The 20,466-nt window shown below is 50.6% G+C and overlaps 1 protein-coding gene and 1 long non-coding RNA gene across 3 annotated transcripts in view; one reads left to right on the top strand and one right to left on the bottom strand.

The window, feature by feature from the left end:
- The window catches only part of OPCML (opioid binding protein/cell adhesion molecule like), a 1,015,531-nt gene that overhangs the window by 124,505 nt on the left and 870,560 nt on the right, over positions 1-20,466 (bottom strand). The gene's annotated exons all lie outside the window — the stretch shown is intronic.
- Positions 1,377-19,842, top strand: LOC142824484 (uncharacterized). The gene is made up of 2 exons (XR_012899350.2): positions 1,377-2,374; positions 19,443-19,842. It is a non-coding gene; the product is annotated as an uncharacterized LOC142824484 (long non-coding RNA).

The following is a 20,466-nucleotide window of genomic DNA, read 5'->3' as shown; positions in this document are numbered from 1 at the left end:
CTCTCGTTTTCCCATCCAAGTGCAGAATGCATTTTGTTATGTGCACCAAGGCATGTGTGGATGTGCACCACCAGAAGACACACGTGCTGGCGACTGCGGGCGCTCTGCTCACCAGCCGGGTGGCATCTGAATCTCCCCTGGGCGACCGCTCAAGCGCTCAGCTTACAGGGAACGCTGGTTACAACCCGTGTCGGTTTGTTTCCCTGGTCTGTTGGCTTTTTAAATTTGCCCAGGTGCTTTTGAAACCCTTGGCCATGCACAGAAGGGGCGGGGTGTTTTCAAACCACACCCAACTGACTGGAATAGGGAGGCAGTCCAGGACCGCAGCCACCTGGTACCCCCCTGACCCACACTGACTGCTGGGAGTAGCACAATCCCCCACGCCACCTGACAACAGAAAGCCTGAGAAGTTCTTTTCAGATGTCCCTCTTCCCTCCCATGGCTCCTTCCCCCCCACCTCCCTCAGCTACTCAGCACGGGAGCTCAAATCCCTTTCGGCTGTTACTGCAGAGGCCCTGTCTGCTTTGCAGCCGGCCTGCTCCTGCATTCGGTGCCACGCCCCAGGCTGGGCCTCCCGGGCTGAGCCCATCCCCGGAGACCTTTCCTCCTCCCTTCGTGATCTGAGCCCAGCCACGCCGTTCCGTTAGTCGGTGCGGCCTGGCGCTCTGCAACAACGCCAGACACCGAATGGCAAACTCACCTGTCGCCCTGCAGCCAGGCACCCACCCACAGACACCCTTCTGCCCCCCGGCCCTCTTCTCTCGCCAGCATCCCTGCTTTTGCTTGCCTGGGCCTCTTAAAGAAACAGCGGCCGAAGCATCACCAGGCTAAGCCCTCTTGAGCGAAGGGAGCGCTCGCATTGCTATCTCTGCAGCACAAGTGGTAGGGATGAGCCCTATAAGCTCACACGCCCCTCAGTTCAATCACTGCCATGACCTGCGTTCCTGCAAAGACTGGGGTGCAGGCTGGGGGTGGGTTTTCAATGTGGGGCGGGGTGCAGCTTCCGAGAGGAGAAGTGTGAGCACCCTACTCCTTCCAGGTGGCTAGGGAGGGGGTGGTACCAGCTAGGCCCTGGATAAAGGGGAGAGAGCTCCTGCAGGCTCTACTTCTTGGAGATAAGCTGCTGTCTGTGGGCACCAGCTGCAGCTTCCAGCTCAGCCACCCCCTGGGTGACCCAAACTCTTCAGCAGAAGCCCCTGATTTTTGAGGCTCAAATCTGAAGCCCACAAAGGGTGCTAAGAACCCAGGGTTCCCAGGAGCAGCCTGGATGAGCTGGCAGGTTTCTGTGTCTTCCCGCCGGGGGGCACACGTAACCCTGCTTGAGGTTCTTTTAAAAAGCGAGACTACCCAGCTCCTACGGCCGCTTTTCCTGAGCTTTGCTGATGAGGAAGCGGAACCCTAGATATTTTGGGGGTGGGGACGGGGATGCCCACATTGCATGTTTTTATCACATCCAGAAGGACGAGGTTTTCAGTTTGAAATTCCCCATCATCCTCCACCGGCTCCCGAAGCCAGGGCTGCGTAAAGCTACGTCTTGAGATTCCTGGTAACGTTTCAAGGGCTGGCGGCCTTCTCTCTGGCCCTCGGTCTGCTCCTAGGGCCCGGCGTGCTGGGAATTGGTGGGGGTTTGAGTCCCTCGGGCATTACTGCAATGAAAGCAGGCGCCTAGCTAAACGGGAAGGCAGGTTACTCAAAAAGTGTCCTTTTGGGAAAGTTTCATTCCTTGAGACTGCCCAGCTGTGGGCGGCTGGAGGGAAGCTCTCCCGCCATGCCGAGGTTCAGGTCTGATTTTCCCCTCTCCGCTGCTGGGAGCAGGAAGAATGAAGCCCCGTTAGCAGTGCCTTGAAATTGCTCGGGAAAAGATCTTCCGTTTTCAATCCCCACTCCGCTGCGGGCGATATAAAGCATGGCAGATTTAAAGGACGGCTGACATCTCATGGAAAGCTGAAAAACATCCGACGAGGAAATTATTCAGCCCCCCCCTCCATCCTAAATTTTCTGTCTTTCTCCTCGCCGGCTCTTTATTACAAAGGACGCTGGCGTGCAAATGCGTTCTTCAAGGATTCATCTGCGTCTCTGCTGTTTATTCCCCACCTGAAGCCATCAGCCCCCGTTTGCGCCTTCACAGTTGGTTGCTATGGAAGTGATTATGTCCTTTCTCGCCACCATAAAGCAGGGGAGGAAGATTCTAGTTCAAGGCGAGGAGGGCAGGACGGAAGCCCGTGAGAGGAAGTGCCGAAGGAGCTCGGCGTGACTGAACCGTTTGTGGCTTGTGTTTAAATGAAGATTATCCGGGATTACACGGGCGTCCATAGAAGTTCAACTTCCATGTAACCTGAGGCAACTGAGGCATCCTGCATGGCGGAGGTCATATGTAAGCCCCACAATCTAGCCCCACAATCATAGCCCTCTTTGGGGCTGGGGCTGCCTCTTGAGTACATGCTGTGGCTGTGTCATACCCACAGGCAGAGCCAGACCCAGGGCAACTGGAGTGTAGAGCCTCGGTCTGTCCCACGGGAGCCAGAAGCCGGCTGGCCCCCAGCTAAGGCTGTCCAGTGGTCTCATTCTTCTCCCTGTCAGCAGGCTCAGTGCCGTTAGATGGGACAGTGTGCGGTAGTGGGACAGCGTGCGGGTTCCTGGAGCACAATGAGTCCCTGGGCTTGGTTACGCCTCTCTCCTCGGAAAGCAAGGCTGCCGGGAGAGGGCGAGTTGGCAGAGATGTTTGCTTCATGCGGCGCCTAATGCCCCCCTTGCCGTTGAAGGGCAGCCCCCCGAGCCCTGCAGCTTTATACCACGTCCTGTCAGACGGGAGCCCATTGTCGTTATATCTGCCGCTCGCCCTGCGCCGTATTTTGTGGCGAGGCCGTTCTGAATTACAGGGATATAAACACATGCCACGCTAGCGATGACATCACAAACGACTCGTGCCTCGCTCTGCTGGTTTATAATGATTGTTGCCAGAGCATCTCCGGGCCTGCTTATTTATAGCCTCATCCCTAGTCCGTGCGCACAAGGCCCAGGGTCTCCTCCGCACTGAAGAAGAGACTTCTTGCCCAGCCTTCCCTAGCATCGTCCCCTTCCCAGCTTTGGCCCCTCACCCTAGGCCGACTCTCTCTGGTCTGATCCCCCCTTCGCTTCGGCTGAGCTTGCTGGCCCGGCCCTGTCGCCAAGGTACTTGTGGGACACGCACACTCAGAACTGGGCTGAGGCTGCCCCATTCGTGTCATGGACGGCAGGCGCTTTGGGGCACGAACCGGGGCTGGATGTGAACCGCTGCCCTAGAGCTGAAAGCACCTGTTACTCCTATTAGCACCTGCTTGTTCTGCTGTCTCACTACCGCCCCTTTGAGTTTGCACCAGCCCCTCCTTCGCTTTCTTCAGCCTTGACCTGCTCTTTCCTGCTGCTACTTCTTTCTCTCTCCTTCCCTTCCCCTATTATCCCTCTACAAGTCCTTTCAGCTCCGAGGCCCTGCTCCCTCCTGACTCCCCTGCCTTCCCTTCGCCACATCACCGTCCACGTCCCCGTGCGCGGAATGAGTTTTGTGATGTGCACCAACGTGCAGGTGAGGTGTGACGCGGCGGTGACGTGCGACACGTCACCCTGATAGTGGTGCACAGAACAGAATTCATGTGGCCAGGGTGGGGCTGGGTTGCGGGGTGCAGGGGTAAAGGAAGGTATTCTGGGGCTATTGTGAGAAGAGAAGACTCCCCCCCCCCAACTCTCTCTCCTCACAAGAGACCTCTCCCCGTCATGGCAGCTCTGGGGTTGGGATGGCCCCTCCCCTGCCCTGGCAGGTTCAAGTCTGGAATGGCGGTGTCTTGGGTTGAGCTGGGTGCGGGCCCCCACAGCCACGGCTGGCTTCTGGCTGGTGCTAGCTCCAGACCGCCCACCTCCCCAGGGCGCAGCAGGTCGGAGGCCGGGTGAGGTGGGGCTGGGGACGGAGCAGCCCTCCCCTGGCTGTGGCACGTCCCTTGAGCACCAGGGCGGTGCTAAATAGGTATCCGCATGGCCACACAGCTTGCAAGGAGCTTAGATCCCCCACGCCACCTCACGCCGCCCCATAACCCCCATTCTGCAGGCTGGAATGGCGATGTCTTGCCACCAGCAGACAAGTGTGAAGAGATCTGAGGTGACAGGGATGTGAGGAACCCATGCAGCCTGCAGGAGGCCAGCAGCGTTAGTCAGTCACCCGACCAGTGAGGAAAAATCGAAGGGGGAAGGGGAAGGAGAGAAATATTTTTTCTTTGCATTTATAGGAGAAAGGCTCCCAAATGTCAGTGTGTGGGGTTGAAATCAGAACAGAAGGAACACGTGCTGGTTCTAGGAGTCACTGGGGTAGCCCAGTCACACAGAGAAACGCCAATGGGTGTGGGGCGGAAGACAGCTTGCTAAAAGGGCAATATCTGCCCTGGAATGGATAGTTTGGGTCTCTCATAACAGGGAGACCTCTGAGGTACAAAATAAAAAGCCTGAGACGATAGAAGACCTGTCATGCCAGCCTGAGGACTGCCCGGCTGCATGGGCATGTGGGGAAACTTCCTTCCAGCTTAAAATACGCAGCAAGAAGGCCTTTCGGATGCGGAGGGTGGCGATCTAGACTAGAGACCCTCCCTCCAGAGTTAGATCCCCTAGACTGGCCCTGGAGGCTAGATGACCCGACCTATGTGAGTGTGACTTTCAGGAGCAGCTTACATACGTCAAGGTGTCTAAGTGCTACCATTTATGCAAGATCGGGGAGGTGGCCAGATGCTGAGAAATACCAAATACCGGGAGGGGTCAAGTCTACATTTTCCAGCTCCATGAAAAAAAAAGGGGGGGGGTGTGAAAATCGCTGATAAAAACATGATAACTGAGTCTCATTACAGCTAACGACAAGTCTCATATTTTAGCATTTTTATTAAAGCTTTTTAAATTACTGAGTGTCTGGTATATTCAATACCAGCCTAAGTGATTTATATTAGTCTATCCCCAGATACTCCATCTAATAAATAACTTGGCAATCTCCGAACCCATAAATATCTCTGGCCCCGGCAAAAAGCAATTAAAGCATGTTAAAAATGCTGCTTCCCAGCACTCCACACTGCAGTGTCATTGGATGCTTCGCCTGGAATGTTTCACACCACTAACTCTGGCAAAAAAAGGGGGGGGGAGACCCCACACAACTGCACAAAACCCCACTCTCCCCCCAGCCAATGCTTGTGCTCCAATTTAAAACCAAGCTATGCACAAAACATTTTTTTAAATATTTAAACATGTCACAACGATGCAGAGATGTTACTGTGGAGAACATTATTTCCCGCAACAAGTGTTTCTGAGCCGCCTGAGACAGCTTAGGCTGCTAAAATATTGTTTAAAACCACTTCAGGAAGCAGTTGAGCCAAACCCATGTTTAAAATGCGATGGCATTAAGCACCAAGACAGCAGACTAAAATGTTATTAAAGGCTCCTGCCTCACCAGCCCAGAATATATTTCAGGTTATTAAAGCTCAGACGTGTGCCAGTTAAAAGTCACCCTTATTTATGAGGGGAACTCGGAGTTCAGTGTAATATGCTTCGGTGGCACTACCTCTAGGAAAGTCCCTCGTTCTGCTTTCGCCGGGACAATGAATGGCACCGTCAATGTACTCCGGGCGTCATGGTTTGCTTTTATGGATCAACAGGTCACAGAGATTTTTAAGCTGTGCACTTGTGCAACCATTCAGGAGAGATTCGCATACCACCCAGCTGATTAGCAGAGATCCCACAGCTAGTTTTTTTTCTACTGGTGGTGCACATTTGTGCATGCTTCGGTGCACATAAAAATGTATTCTGCACATGGCTAGAAAAAAATCCACCCGCAGATGGGAAAGATTAGAGGGAACATGAGGACGTTCCAGAGCAAAATGTATTCAATTCCAAGAATCTGTCTACCCCAGGAGCCCACTATGGGACTTACGTGCATTAAGTGCAAAGTTTTAGATATGTGTCATAAGATCATGGTAAACATTCCTAGAAATAGTCTTCTAATACCGATTGAGGAACTTGATTAGAGACACAGGGTTCATCTACAGAGCAACGAAAGCCACACAGCACTGCGCTGAAGTCTGTGTCAGCTGACCTGGGCCAGCTGGGCTACAGAAGGTAGAGTAGATGATCAGATTTGACTCTGACACCCAGCCCAAGCCTGCATGACTACACTGCTAGTTTTAGTCCCTCATCCTGAAACCAGCTGACGCGGGGTGGGAGTTTCATGGCCACAGTCTTCATTGACATGTCGATGTACCGTGAGGTCGTATCCAACAGACCCAAGGCCAGGGCAAGTGCGTTGAAGGTGCTGTGCAGGTCTGAAGCCTAGAAAAGAGGGTAAGCTTGGCAGAACCTAAGGGAAACTTCTTTAGCTCAGATTTGCAAAGGTATTTAGGCACCTGGCTCCCCTTTATTGCGAGGGTGGGCTGCTGACCCACTTTCCTTAAAACTAAATTCACTTCCTGGTTTTCCAGAAGAGCTTTGGTCTGCGAGTGGGGGACTTAGAGGAAGTAGGGTCTAATCCCTACTCTGCCACTGACCTACTGGCATCCTGGCCCATGTCACTTCATCTCTTGGTGCCTCAATTTCCCCTTCTCTAAAACAGGGATAAGTCCCCTTATTGTCCTTTAAGATCTAGGAATGGGAAGCCTGATCTGAGACCCTGAATCTAACACTTGCCTGGAGTAAAGGGAATCATTGCCAATGTCAGAGAACGGAGGTCTCTTTCAGCCTGGGATTTACCTCTGGCTGTCCTGATTGAATGACCCTAATTAACTGTCAGACAGGCTAATTCCTGTCACACCCACACACTCCGTATTTATGTTGGAGAAGGCAAGGTTAAAAAAAGTGGTTTGTGATGGGCACGCACACACGCAATCTGTATTTATGTTGGAGAAGGTGCACCTGTAACCACCACCAAGGTGGATTTGAACCTAGGAACGGACTATAGGCGCCTCTACCCTCTGAGCTAAAAGCCAGCTACCGTCTAGCCCCTGCTGTAGAGGTCTCTTGATCTTAACTGTTGCAGTGGTCTAGGTGCCACCTGCATTACTCAGTAATCACGCTAGGTGTGTGGGTTGCACACATACACACACACAATCACACACGCTCCGTATTTCTGTTGGAGAAGGCAAGGTAAAAAAAAAGTGGTTTGTGATGGGCGCACACACACACACACACACACACACACACACACACACACACACACACACGTTTGTGATGGGCCTCGGAGCTCGGGCAGATGATATCATATCCCAGGCTTGGGCTGGCCCCCGAAAAAGCTCTCTCCTTTACAGACAAGCTTTGCCCTTGCTGCCACCAGCTCCTTTGGGCCAGAGGAGCAAAGCCGCCACCTGCAATTGTCCCTGGAGCGCTAGTGGATCTCTTAGACAACCCGAGCGCAGGCCACGGAGCCCACGCGCAGAAGAAGGCGACTCACTATTCTGCGGGGCGCCAGTGCAAGCAGAGGCGGGCGGGTCTGCGGTGCGGGTGGGACTCTGCTGTGTTGCTGAGGTGAGGTGCTGCAGCATCCTGTATCCGTGGCTCTTCCTCAGTCCTGAAGACGTGACAGCCAAGGAGAGCGCCTTGCCGCAGTGCCCGCGGGAAGTGAGGAGAGCGTGAATAACTGAGGCCGGGTCGTCAGCCGGCGGGATGGGTTGCCATCTCCTAGCCAACCGAATGGTAGTAAGCATCACTCCCGGTTGCTGCAAGAAGAGAGCTCAGCATCAGCACGAATCCAGGGGTGTTCCTCAGACGCACACAGAATTGACCGACGGAGGCTGGGTACCTTCAGCCAAAGGAGGCTGCACAGCAGCTGGCAGCTGTAGACAGTGCTTCCCCCTGACCACGGAGCCTCGCTCAGGTGCAGCCAGCTGCTTTTCATCCATGAGCTGATCTCGTCCAAGCCCTGGGCTGCCTTGGCAGTAGCAGAACGGTCATACATGGTGAAGGGTTGGCAGAGCCGCTCTCTGCATATTGCTGGCGCTGGCATCCATGTCGGCCGGCCGGTTCACCCAGGGGCTGCAGAATAGAACTGGCCAGTCGTTCACTGCTGTGACATGGAGGAGGATTATATCTCCAGCTCCTTGAAGATTTCGCCCGTGTGCAAGCCCAGCTGCTCAGGCTGTGAGCTAGGGAGAAAACAGACTCGTCTTTGCATCTCTCTCGGCCTTGCTCCAGCCTGGGGAGATTGTGGAATCTCCATCACTGGCGCTATTTAAGAGTAGGTTAGACAGACACCTGTCAGGGATGATATAGACCATGCTGGGTCCTGCCATGAGGGCAGGGGGCTGGACTTGAGGATCTCTAGAGATCCCTTCCAGTTCTAGTGTTCTATGATTCAGCCTGGAAGCACAGATTGGTTCCATTTTCGCTTGGATGGCTAGCAAGGCCTCGGATGACTCTATAATGTGCTTGCCTATAACAGAACCCTCCTCCCACCCAGCCTGTTTGTTTTTTCCCCACTTGGCTTCTGATTAAACTTTTGATGCTGCTGCCAGTTCCTTAAGAACAAACTGCTCTGGAAGGACCCCAAAAGAAAAGCAATCTAACAGCTTTTGCTCTGCAGGGATTTGCCAGTGTTCTCCCTGCTGCAGATGTTTGAGCAAACAGGACTTTGCCCAGGCAAGTGATTTATGATTTAAAATCCAAGGGGGAGAAAAAGAGCCAAGTGCCAAATGCTAACCAAAATTCCATCCCCGGCGTTCCAAGTCAAACAGCTGCTTCATGCTCATCCAGCTATTTTTATAGAGTTTATTCTTTTCTAATTATTGTGATAGTCCCTCTTGCTGCAAATCTCCTCTGAACAATCTACCAATCCATAATTTCTCTTGCTCTCTCTCTCTCTTTTTTAAATTTGCTGTGAAATTAATTGGTAGCAGCCCGATCCCAGACAGCAGGTGAGAAGTTTAGTCTGTTAAACGGGGACTTGTCAATGCGATCTCATAGGGAGCCAGGAACGTATCAGGATGCACCAGTAATTCTAGGCTCTCCTGGTCACCAGCTGACCAGCAGTTCATTTCGGCAGTCACCAGTGAAGACAGAAGGATTGTTCACACCTATTCAATTGCCCCCGCAATGGAATGAATCAAAAATGATGTAACTCTCACAGACAGACATCTGCCTTTTGTGCAAACCAAGACAGCTTACATCGACGAGTGCCCGGAGCATCATCAGTGGAAGAAATGTGCATATAAACACAAGGCAGTTCCCACTGACACTGGTGAAAGACAGGGCTTGAGAGGTTGTCTAGAGTGAAGGATTTTCTAACAGACTTTTGATAGGTTGCCTGCGCCAGTCACAGAAGAGGTAGATAAGTCACAAAGAAATAAGCCAGCAGTTTCTTCAGGGTGGCTCATTCAGTAACATGCTTACCCATGGTCTGTAAGTCTGCAGGGTCTTGTCTCCTAGGCTACGTCCAGACTGAAAGCCTCTTTTGAAAGAGGCTTTTTCGAAAGATACTTTCGAAAAAGCCTCTTTTGAAAAAGAGCATCTTGACTGCAAGCAGTACATTCAAAAAAGCAAGCCACTTTTTCGAAAGAGAGCATCCAGGCAGTCTGGATGCTCTCTTTCGAAAAAGCCCTGTTTGCATTCAAGAATGCCTTTTTTCGAAAGAGCACTTTTGAAAAAAGGCGTTCTTCCTCGTGAAATGAGGAGTGCCGCTGTCGAAAGAAAAGCCATGTTCTTTCGATTTAATTTTGAAAGAACGCGGCTGTAGTTTAGACGCAATCTAGACACAGCCCTACAGGCATGTGGTCGTATACACCACAGGGGTAGGAGGGTGCTGGACATGTAAAAGAATCATCTGTTGAGATGTTACATTCATAGCCTCTACGGTGAGAAGGGGCCACTGAGATGACTTAATCGGACTCCTCCTATGCCAGAGAACTTCCACAAAATAATTCCCAGAGAATTTCTAATAGATCTGCTCTAGGAATTAGTTTGGGAAGTTCTATGCCCTGGGCTCTATAGTGCTATGCACTTTCTACCATCCTGTTGGCAAGGCGATGCCCTCAAAGACACAGTACATTGAGGTCCCTCCTGCCCAGGAAAATGCTGAAGATCCCCTGGCACATTTTAGAAGAGTAAAGGGCATAATGAAAATGAAAACGATTAAAGGTCTAGAAAGCATGAGCTCGGAGGGAAGATGGAAAGAATTGGGCTTGTTTAGTTTGGAAAAGAGCAGACTCAGAGGGGATATGATAGCAGCTTTCAAGTATATAAAAGGGTGTCACAAGCAGGAGGGAGAAAAATTGCATTAATAGGAGTGTTGTGAGCAAAATACGAGAAGTCATTCTTCCACTCTTCTCTGCGCTGATTAGGCCTCAGTTGGAGTCTTGTGTCCAGTTCTGGGCATCACATTTTAAGAAAGCTGTGAAGAAATTGGAGAAGGTCCAGAAAAGAGCAACAAGAAGGATTAAATGTCTAGAGAACATGAGCTATGAAGAAGACTGAAAGAATTGGGCTTGTTTAGTTTGGAAAGGAGAATACTGAGAGGGAACAAGATAGTGGTTTTCAAGTACCAAAAAGAGTGTCACAAGAAGGAGGGGGGAAAATTGTTCTCCTTGGCCTCTGAGGACAGGACAAGAAGCAATGGGCTTAAACTGCAGCAAGGGAGGTTTAGGCTGGACATTAGAAAAAACGTCTTACCTGTCAGGGTAGTTAAACACTGGAATAAATTGCCTAGGGAGGTTGTGAAGTCTCCATCACTGGAGATATTTAAGAGCAGGTTAGATAATCTACCAGGGATGGTTTAGATCGTGCTTGGTCCTGCCGCGAGGGCAGGGGACTGGACTCAATGACCTATCGAGGTCCCTTCCAGTTCTTGTGTTCTATAAAACCCCAGCAATTGTTCCCCCGCCCCACCATTGTGTCTGTTTTCAGTTTCACTTGCGTTGTTATAGTAAAGCATTTAGCAATTTCTTGATTAAGAGACGAGCCGTGTAAACTCACATCATTTCTCTTCTAATCTGCTGTGGTTCCTGTCAGGGAAAAGATATCAGCATGATGCAGGCGCCCGCTGAGCAGCAGAGCTCGCTGGGCATTTTGGAACGATGCTGAGGCAAGGGAAAGGCACCAGGCTGATGTCTCTGGAGAACAACGTTCTTCCTTCTTCATTCATAGCACAGGCAGTGAGGAAACAAAACAACCAACAACTTGTGCCTTAGCCTTGACTCAGAGGGTAGCTCAGCTTCCCTGACCAGTAAATATGGTCTCTTGACACAGACAGCAAAAGTCCCATGACTATTCAACATACTTCTTGGAATGCACATGGCATTTTCCCTCCGTGGATCTCAAAGCACCAGGCAGAGATGGGGAAGTTGACACCGTCTCCCCCAGTGTAGAGATGTGGGAAGTAAGGGACAGAGAAGTGAAGCAAACTGGGCTGTTAGCCAGGCTGGGTAGGAATGGCGTCCCTTGCCTCTGTTTGTCGGAAGCAGGGAAGGGGCAACAGGAGAGGGATCACTTGGTGATTCCCTGTTCTCTTCCCTCCCTCTAGGGCACCTGGTATTGGCTGCTGTCGGCAGACAGGACACTGGGCTAGATGGACCTTTGGTTTGACCCAGTCACGGCCGTTCTTATGGCTAAAGTCACATTTACAGAGCCAGCGACAAAACTGGATCATGAGCCAGATGTCTGGATCTCAGCCAGTGTTTTGTGTATGTAGATAGGGTCTTATGCAGCCACTTCACTGGCATTCATGCTCACATTACCGCTGGGCGCAAGGCCAAGTGCTGGGGTCCCCGCTTGACATGTGAAGAGCTGAGGCGCAGTGACTTGCCAAAGGCCACCCTGGAAGGCTGTGACAGAGCTGGGAACTGAACACAAACCTCAGCAGCCTCATTTGAGTGTCTTAACCACGACCCCATCCCATTTCTCCTATCTGCCGGGCCTCCCTATTCCTCCACAATTAGTGCTGGCTGCCACAACAGCCGTCAAGTGCTCAGTGCTTATCCACTCGGCTCCAGAATGACACCCACCAAGTCATGGCCCACTTGATAATAAGGAGCTGTCCAGCATCACCAATTTTCAGTCGCTATCGCTCCGCTCCAGCTTTGAAAGAGGAACCCAGAGGCGAAAGCCTTCAAAAGAGTATCGCCAATTCCCTCCCTGCTCCGAGCCAGCCCATTCCCTGAGAGTTCATCTCTTCACTCGCTTGTCAGCGCCGAACTACAAGGTTGTGGCAAATAACTGATGTTTGAAAAAACAAAATGAAAGAAGTCAGGAGGGAGATGGAAAAGTTTTCAGGGTCACGAGACGCATTTGTGGGAAGCTTTTAAAGTAGAATTTAAGAGCAACTGAGCGGTTGCCATGGAAATAGGTAAAAGCTAATCCATTATTTGTAACCTTTTGAATCCAACTGCACCCAGCTGGGGGCAGTTTGTGTGTTTTCACCCTCTCCCCCAAAGCTCATCGTATTATTTTAAAAACACAAATTACTAAACGAAAAGGGAAAACAGGACCTAACTTCTTAACATCTTCATGGAGAGTCTTTCGAGGGCAGGAAGGAGCAATTCTTTAAAATAATAAAAACACAGAGACTCGGAACGCTCCACGAGATGGAGAGGAAAACACCCCTGTGTTAGCTAATTCTGCTCCTAGATGCACATCTCTATGACTGCAGCTGGTTGATACCAATCCTATTCTACCCCCACCACTCACCAGCAATGAAAAGCACCTTGCATATCGCTTGCAACACATGTTAATTCCTTAGGCGTTACAATCTAGCCCTTGTATTTAGCTGAGAAACCCTGCGATCTGAAGAAGAGCCCTGGGCAAGCTCAAAAATAGGGGTGTGAATGGGTAACTGGTTAACTGGTTAGTAAGCATCACCCTTAATAGGTGATGCTTACCGGGAAATGATTAACTAGTACCCGGGAGCACTAATGAAATAGGATTACACATCTCACTCACACTCAGAAGCTTGTCTCTCTCACCCACCGAAGCTGATCCAATGACGGATATTACCTCCCCCATCTCGCCTCGCTGATATCCTGGGACCAACACGGCTACAACCCAGCAGAGGAACAGCAATCATAGGTACCAGGCAGGTGGTGGATCCACCTCTGAGACTGACTGCCACACTGCCAGAGGAGCTGTTGTTAAATGACTGCTAAGCTCCCATAGGCTTCCCTCCAATCTCTACTTTCATCCCCAATGGATGGAGCGAGGACCATGTACGACGATCACACCGCCATACCGCCAGTGCTAAGAGCATGGGCTTCTACCACTTGGTGGAACTCCACTGCTTCATAACAGTAGTAGACCCTCATCTTATGTGGAGTGGCCATTAGAGAGGGACAAGGAACCCTATGCGAGTCACTCCTGCAGCACATAGCTAAAGACTTCCCTATGCTCCTAAGCTCCCTTCAGCAAGCCCAGTTATTGTGGCTGTTACAAACACAATCGCGTTCGCTGTTGACTTTAGAGCCTCCGGGTGTCTCTTGTGGTACAGGAGCTCAGGAGCGGTGGCATAGGCCCTCTCCCCTTTTGCTTGCCTGCAAACCATTCCTTAGCCATCTGAAACTGGCGGAGGCTTCCTCTGCACCACCAAGTTGTGTCAATTGAGTGCTTTGGAAGTGCATGTCAGTTCTTGGCCCCCTGCCACAGGGTAGTTCTAATGTGTCTGACAGGCTTTTACACGGCAGATTTCCCTAAGTGGAGGAATTAATTTGCTCTCCTTCTTTTCAGGGTTGGTTTTTTTTTTACCTCAGCACACTGGCACGTGACGGTTGCCCGGCAGTGAAATGTGCATCCGCGTGCTCTGGTGGAACCTGCTTTGTCCCTGCGTGGTGCTGTCAACGTGGCGGATGTGCGCGCAGAGCCTTGTGGCTCGATCCTGCGTGGGCACGCCGTCTGCGCGCATGGGCCCATGTCCCTGGGTCTCATGCTCACGGAGTGCTGTGGCTCGCAGACAGGCAGTTCTGTGCGGACAGACTTGGCACGGGGAGGAACGGCCGGTGGGGCAGCCAATGCATAAAGAGCAGAGTGTGTCGGAAAAGCTGCTGTTGCTCCCTATGATGTTTGGCAGAGACAGTTTGCTGACTGCAGCTCGTTCTTCCCACTCTGCTTACGTGCTTCCTTCCCTCACTCATATCCTGCTGTCTGAGGAGGCCTGAATGGAGGGAGGGATGGCTAAGTACTTCTCTCTCTTCTCTAAGCAGAGGCTGCACTAAATGTTTGCACAACAGTCCCAAACACAAGGCAACAACTGCCACTGACCACACAAATAGGGTTGCCACGTGTCTGGTATTTGCAGCCCCTGTCCGGTAAAAAAAAAAACCCAGAAAATACCGGACATATAAAATGTCTGGTATTTTCAGTTTTTCTCAGATGGAAGGCAGCTTGGGACATTCCTCCCCGCCGCGTCTAGCGGGGGCGAGCGGTGAGCGTGGAGATTTCAAGGCACAGTGCCTTTTTTTTTTCCTTAACCAATTTTTTTTCCTGCCGTGGTCGGTATTTTTTGTGAAAGTATCTGGCAACCCTACACCCAAAGCTCCACCTGGAAGTTGTGGTTAAAGCCCCAGTGCCCAGGCACAATGGATTTTCTCTCATAAACTCACCTGTGTAGGAGACAAGATTTCCTGCAGCCAGCCTCAGACTATGGAATGAGCTCCCCCACTTTCTACTTCCCCACCTTCTACTCCTAGGCTGTGTCCAGACTCAGGGGTTTTTTCGAAAAAAGTAGCCTTTTTTCGAAAAAACCTCACCTGCGTCCAGACTCAAGCCGCGTTCTTTCGAAATTAAATCGAAAGAACGCGGCTTTTCTTTCGATGGCGGTAAACCTCATTTCACGAGGAAGAACGCCTTCTTTCGAAAGTTCCTCTTTCGAAAGAAGGCGTTCTTCAATGTAAATAGGGCTTCTTCGAAAGAGAGCATCCAGACTCACTGGATGCTTTCTTTCGAAAGAGCAAGCCGCTTTTTCGAAAGTTCAACGTGCAGTCTAGACGCTCTCTTTCGAAAGAGGCTCTTTCGAAAGTATCTTTCGAAAGAGCCTCTTTCGAAAGAGGCTTGCAGTCTAGACATAGCCCTAGTGCGTGTCTCTGATCTACCTTCTTTAAATGCAAACAAAGAAATAAAACCCAAATCCCCACTAAAATAAAACATCCAAGAGCGCAACTCTCCAGGGAGGGGATGAGAGAACGAACCACATCTGAGAGATGTTAGTCATGTCACAACTCACAACTTGATACTACCGTAGTGAGCGTGGCATAAGAACCTACATACAATAGAATCAAATGCTCCAGCCAGAAGGGTTATTCTAGCTCCATCTTAAAGCCAACCCGCACAACAATCTTCCACGGTTGTTCTTAAGTCTTAATGGTAACTGATTCCACATTTGCAGAACCTCCCCACAAAGAGCTATTGTCCATAACTTGTATTCATTTGAAAGTATGACAGTTTCAAAGCCTCTGCAGTGTATAAGCTGGGCTCGTTGAATGTAGCGTATTAAACAGTTCACTAGGCTTACAACAGTTCAGAATGTTAAAAATAAAATTGTACCAGCAGTCCTGTCGGCTCGGCGCTGGAGCAAAGCAGGCAATTTTTGAATAAAGAAAACAGCAGCATTTGTTGGAGCTAACGAACAATGGCAAATGACACATCCTGTGCATAGTGTACAAACTGCATCAGGAGAGCTCATTAGAGTGCATTATTATCATATGCAGTATTACCATAGGCAAGAGCGGGTTTCCCCAGCGATGCGTGCTTATTCTCAGCCAAGAGTGCTAAGTCAAATGGCTACTTAATCTATAAAGGAACTGCAGTTTCACATGGTCACGCATATAACCTGCTATAAAGATGGCATCAGATCAGAATGATCGCAGGGCCCATCACTTCAGGACAAAATGCAATATTCATCTGTGAAGCATAGCGGTTACTTACTTTTACACTTCCACACACACACATCACACACACGCTCCTGCTCCCAGTCTCAAGGAAGAGGAAAGAATTTCAAGACAATCTCATGTGTCCCTGCGGCGATCAGATACTATGGCGCTAGGTGCATTATAGACATCCCGAGAACTCAGAGAAAGATGACAGCACGACAGACCAAAACCTTTAAATCAGTCACTCTCTTCGGCAAATGAGTGCGGTAAAACTGTCCACAAGAGCCTCGTTCAATCGCAGCCTCGTTCAGCCTGAATTCAGAATGGGCTCTTGGCAAGTTGGGGCAAATTCTCCTTTTGCTTCCATTCAAATGGGTTGGTTAAAGATCTTCAGGGCTGGATGGATTAGGTGGCTAATAAAGAGATACAGTTTTTCAAGGCCAAGTCATATTGCCAGGCTAGAGCAGGCAGGGTAGGTGGTAAAACGTGTGACTAAAATTTGCTCCCGTCTGCTGGTTGTGCAGTGACCAATGTTCCCTCTGTTTCCACCTATGTGTGGAATGAATTTTGTTATGTGCACCAAGGCCTGTGCAGATGTGCACCACCAAGAGAAACAGATACTGCTGGCTGTGGGCAGCTGTGGGCATGCTGCTCATCAGCGGGATGGCATCTGAATCTTTCATGGGTGGCTGCCCAAGTGCACAGCTTACAGGGAACACTGGCAGTGACCCACCAATCTGTCATAAACTGGATGGTCTTGCTCCTGCTCCCAGCAGAGAGGTGACTACAGCAATTACTCATTTAACACGTGCCTGCTTAACACGTTTTAGAAATAGCATGGATTTTTTTTTAGAGAATGTTTTCGAATAACACGACTGTCCCCGAAATAACACGAAAATAATCAAGTGATGGACAACTTCGCGTGGCGGCATAAGTTGGTGAAACAGTGGTAATACACATGAGCGGATGAATACACGTGGGCACAGAGTTCCTCCGCCCAACCCACATGTTTATCTTTGCGTTTTAAGAAACCACGGCGACTTGTGTTGCTAGAGATCTAATGTTGACGTTGGCGACCCAGCACCAACAAAAAACTGACTTTGCCACCACCACCTGAAACGCAACCCCCACCTTTAACATTATTTTTAATGGGAAAATTGACCCCACATAGCACGTTTTCGCTTAGCACGAACATTTTCAAAACGCATCTATCGTGTTTCCGGTAAATGAGGAATTACTGTATTCCTCCCCCACCCTATTCCCAGATACCTTCCTGATTTCCGGTGACAACAGAGACCCCACGGAGCAAAACCCAATACCCCCCTTGACAGCTAGACATGGTCTGTTTGGGTCAGGCGCAAGGCATATCAGTAGGGAACTGTGTGCTGCAGCTTGACATGACATTGCTCAGATCTGTGGTTACACAAGAAGCTTTGGCCTCCGGGGCTGTGTTACCAGCCTTAAATTCATTGCAGAAGACGGTGGGGGGAAGAGGGGAGTCAGGGTAAAATTAGGTTAAACTCTTATTGTGGAGATTGGAACGACACTGAATACAACTCTCTTTGTAGCAGTCTCTTGGGTAAAAATTGTGATAAACAGTCTCTGAGTCAGTATTGCTAAACCATCTCTTTACAAAAAGAAGGTGGTACCGTTCTAGCCCGTATGCAGGAATTTCTGTGTGTACTGGAGGGGGGGGGGGGTAGTGCAAGCTGTGGGAGGGGCTAGTGGCTGCCCTGCCCCCCATGGCCCGGCCCAGCCCCGCCCCCGCTCCTAGGTGAGGAAAGGGAATCATGCCAGCCTTCCCTGGGACTGGGGCAAAGTGCCACCCTGCTTTCCCCTGACTGGCTGCAGTATGGGGGAGAGAGGCTGGGGCAACGCACTGCCCCTGCCTTCTCTAGGTTGGCTGGAATTGGCCCTATGGCCAACCATGAAGGACCATGGGGGTGGGTGTTCAAACTCCCCTGTCCCCCCCAGCACGTCGAGGCCTGCTTTTAAACCCCTGCTGCTTCCAGCAGACACCTGTAGTTCGCTGCTTGGCCTCCAGCGAAAGGGCATCTTCTAGTCATGGAGATTTTCAGGGCCTAAAGAATTCATCTGCGCTCATTCCATGAAGGGTACAGCAGCACCCGGGCACAGGCTGTTCCGAGCGAGACGATAGAGTTCTGATAGACTGAGGCGTGCTGAAGATGAAGCCGAATCTCTGCAGTCTAATGGGCCCAGCGAGGCAGTAAATTTCACAGCAACTTGACACATTAATATAGAAGTACAGTCTGTTATATCAAAGGGAGATGGTCTTAGTCCTTAAGGGGGAACCAGCAATCCAAAAATGAAGTGTGTGCTGGCAACGGGTGAAAAATGTAGTTAACTCTGAGTATTGAACAGAGCAAGTTCTGCCAGCTTCTCTCTGACAAACTCCGTTCCAGGAAGCCTTTCCTGCTGCTCAGTGCCTGCATTTCCTGGGCTTGGCTTCCAAGGGCAAGATCCTTTCTTGGAAATAGGATCGAAAACAAATTGACAACGAAGGGTTTGATTTTGGGGGGAGTCTGAAATATAAAACTTCTGGCCAAGATTTTCAAATGTGGCCCGTAGTCTTGAATACTTCAGTTATTGGGTGTCCAATCTGAGATTGCTTAAAAGGGACTGCCTGCCAGACAATGCACAGCACCTAAAATTGTTGGTCACACCTGAAAATATTTGCCACTAGCTTTTCCTTTGATGGTCTCTGCAAATTTGTCTCTCCCCACAATACAAAGAGTATAGGTCCCGCAGGCATGATGCCAACAAAAGCAAATGAGACTATTTCATCTGTACTGGAAGATGCATGCTCCGAGGATTGTGTCTTTCCCTCAGCATCTTCCTGAACACTACTAAACGTGGCTCTACTGGAGCTTTGTATAGCAGCCTCTGCCCTCTGAGCTAAAAGCCAGCTGGCTCTCAGCCCATGCTGTAGAGGTCTCTTCTTCTTAGCTGTTGCTGTGATCTAGATGCCACTGCATAGGACAGCAAACCATATTCGGTGTGTGGGTTACACAAACCCACTTAGGCACTAACAGCTCTTCAAAGAAACCTTTTCATCCTCTCCCGTCCCGGAAAATATTGTAAGTGCTGGAAACGGAATGGACTCAAACTGCAATTTCCATACCACGCTCTCTGGAGCACACTTAAAAGAGGGATTAACCCCAATCAGAACATTGCATTCGAGTCCTTGTACAACACTGTGTGGCTCGATATGCATGGACATTGAGGTCACAAGTGGGGGTCAAACAGAACGGTTACTTACCTCGTAACTGTTGCTCTTTGAGATGTGTTGCTCATGTCCATTCCAATTAGGTGTGCATGCGCCGTCGGAAGTTTTTCCCTCGGCAGTACCCTTAGGGCCAGCAGGGGAGCCCCCTGGAGTGGCGCCCCCTGGAGTGGCACCGGTATATTGGCCCATATATACCCCTGCTGACCCCCTCACTCAGTTCCTTCTTTCCGGAACACTCCGGCGAGAGGTTGGTGGGTGGGGATTTGGAATGAACATGAGCAACACATCTCGAAGAACAACAGCTACGAGGTAAGTAACCGTTCTTTCTTCTTCGAGTGATTGCTCATGTGCATTCCAATTAGGTGACTCCAAAGCAGAACCTATGGAGGAGGGCCAGGTGCTGAAGCTAACGAGAAGTGGAGAACCACCCTACCCAGGGTGGCGTCCTTTCTGGGTTGATGCGTTAGCGCATACTGACTGGCAAAGGAGGACCACGTGGCGGCTCTGCAGATGTCCAGGATGGGAACCTGCGCCACGAAAGCGGTGGAGGCGGCCACAGCCCTCGTGGAGTGTGCTCTAAGGGGAGGGGCCAGCACCCCCGCCAGGGCGTAGCACTCCTTAACACATGCGGTAATCCAAGAGCAGATCCGCTGAGAGGACACGGGCTGACCCCTCACCCGTTCCGCAATGGCCACAAAAAGTTGTGGCGATTTTCGGAATGGTTTTGTCCTGTCTAAATAAAAGGCTAATGCCCTACACGCATCTAAAGTGTGTAAAGCCCGTTCTTTCCCAGACGCATGCGGCTGAGGGTAAAACACTGGCAAGAAGATATCTTGGGAGGTGTGGAAGGCAGACACCACCTTGGGCAAAAAAACCGGATGAGGGCGGAGCCTGACCTTATCTTTGAAAAACACCATGTAGAGGGGAGCCGAGGTGAGCGCCCTGAATTCGGATACCCGCCTGGCAGACGTAAGCGCTACCAAGAGGGACACCTTGTATGACAGGTACAGGAGGGAACATGTTGCTAACGGCTCAAACGGGGGCCCCATGAGCTTAGAAAGGACCAGGTTTAGGTCCCACTGGGGAATGGGTTGGTGGACATGTGGATAGAGCCTGGCCATGCCTTTCAAAAACCTGTTGACTATAGGGTTGGCCTTTCAAAAACCTGTTGACTATAGGGTTGGTGAACTAGGTTTTCCCCCTTCCCCGGGGTGGAAGGCCAAGATGGCCGCCAAATGAACCTTAATGGAGGAGGAAGAGAGGTCCTGGAGCCTGAGGTCCATCAGGTAATCGAGGATCGGGAGGCCCTTGCCTGCCTTGGGTGCACCCCCTTCTGGAAAGCCCAAATGTAGAACCGCTTCCATTTGGTGAGATATGTGGCCCTGG

Source organism: Pelodiscus sinensis, chromosome 25, assembly GCF_052426305.1.
Source record: "Pelodiscus sinensis isolate ZL-2025 chromosome 25, ASM5242630v1, whole genome shotgun sequence".
NCBI classification, from domain to species: Eukaryota; Metazoa; Chordata; order Testudines; family Trionychidae; genus Pelodiscus; species Pelodiscus sinensis.
The sequence above is the reverse complement of the archived record's forward strand: the minus strand, read 5'-3'. Positions and strand labels throughout refer to the sequence as shown.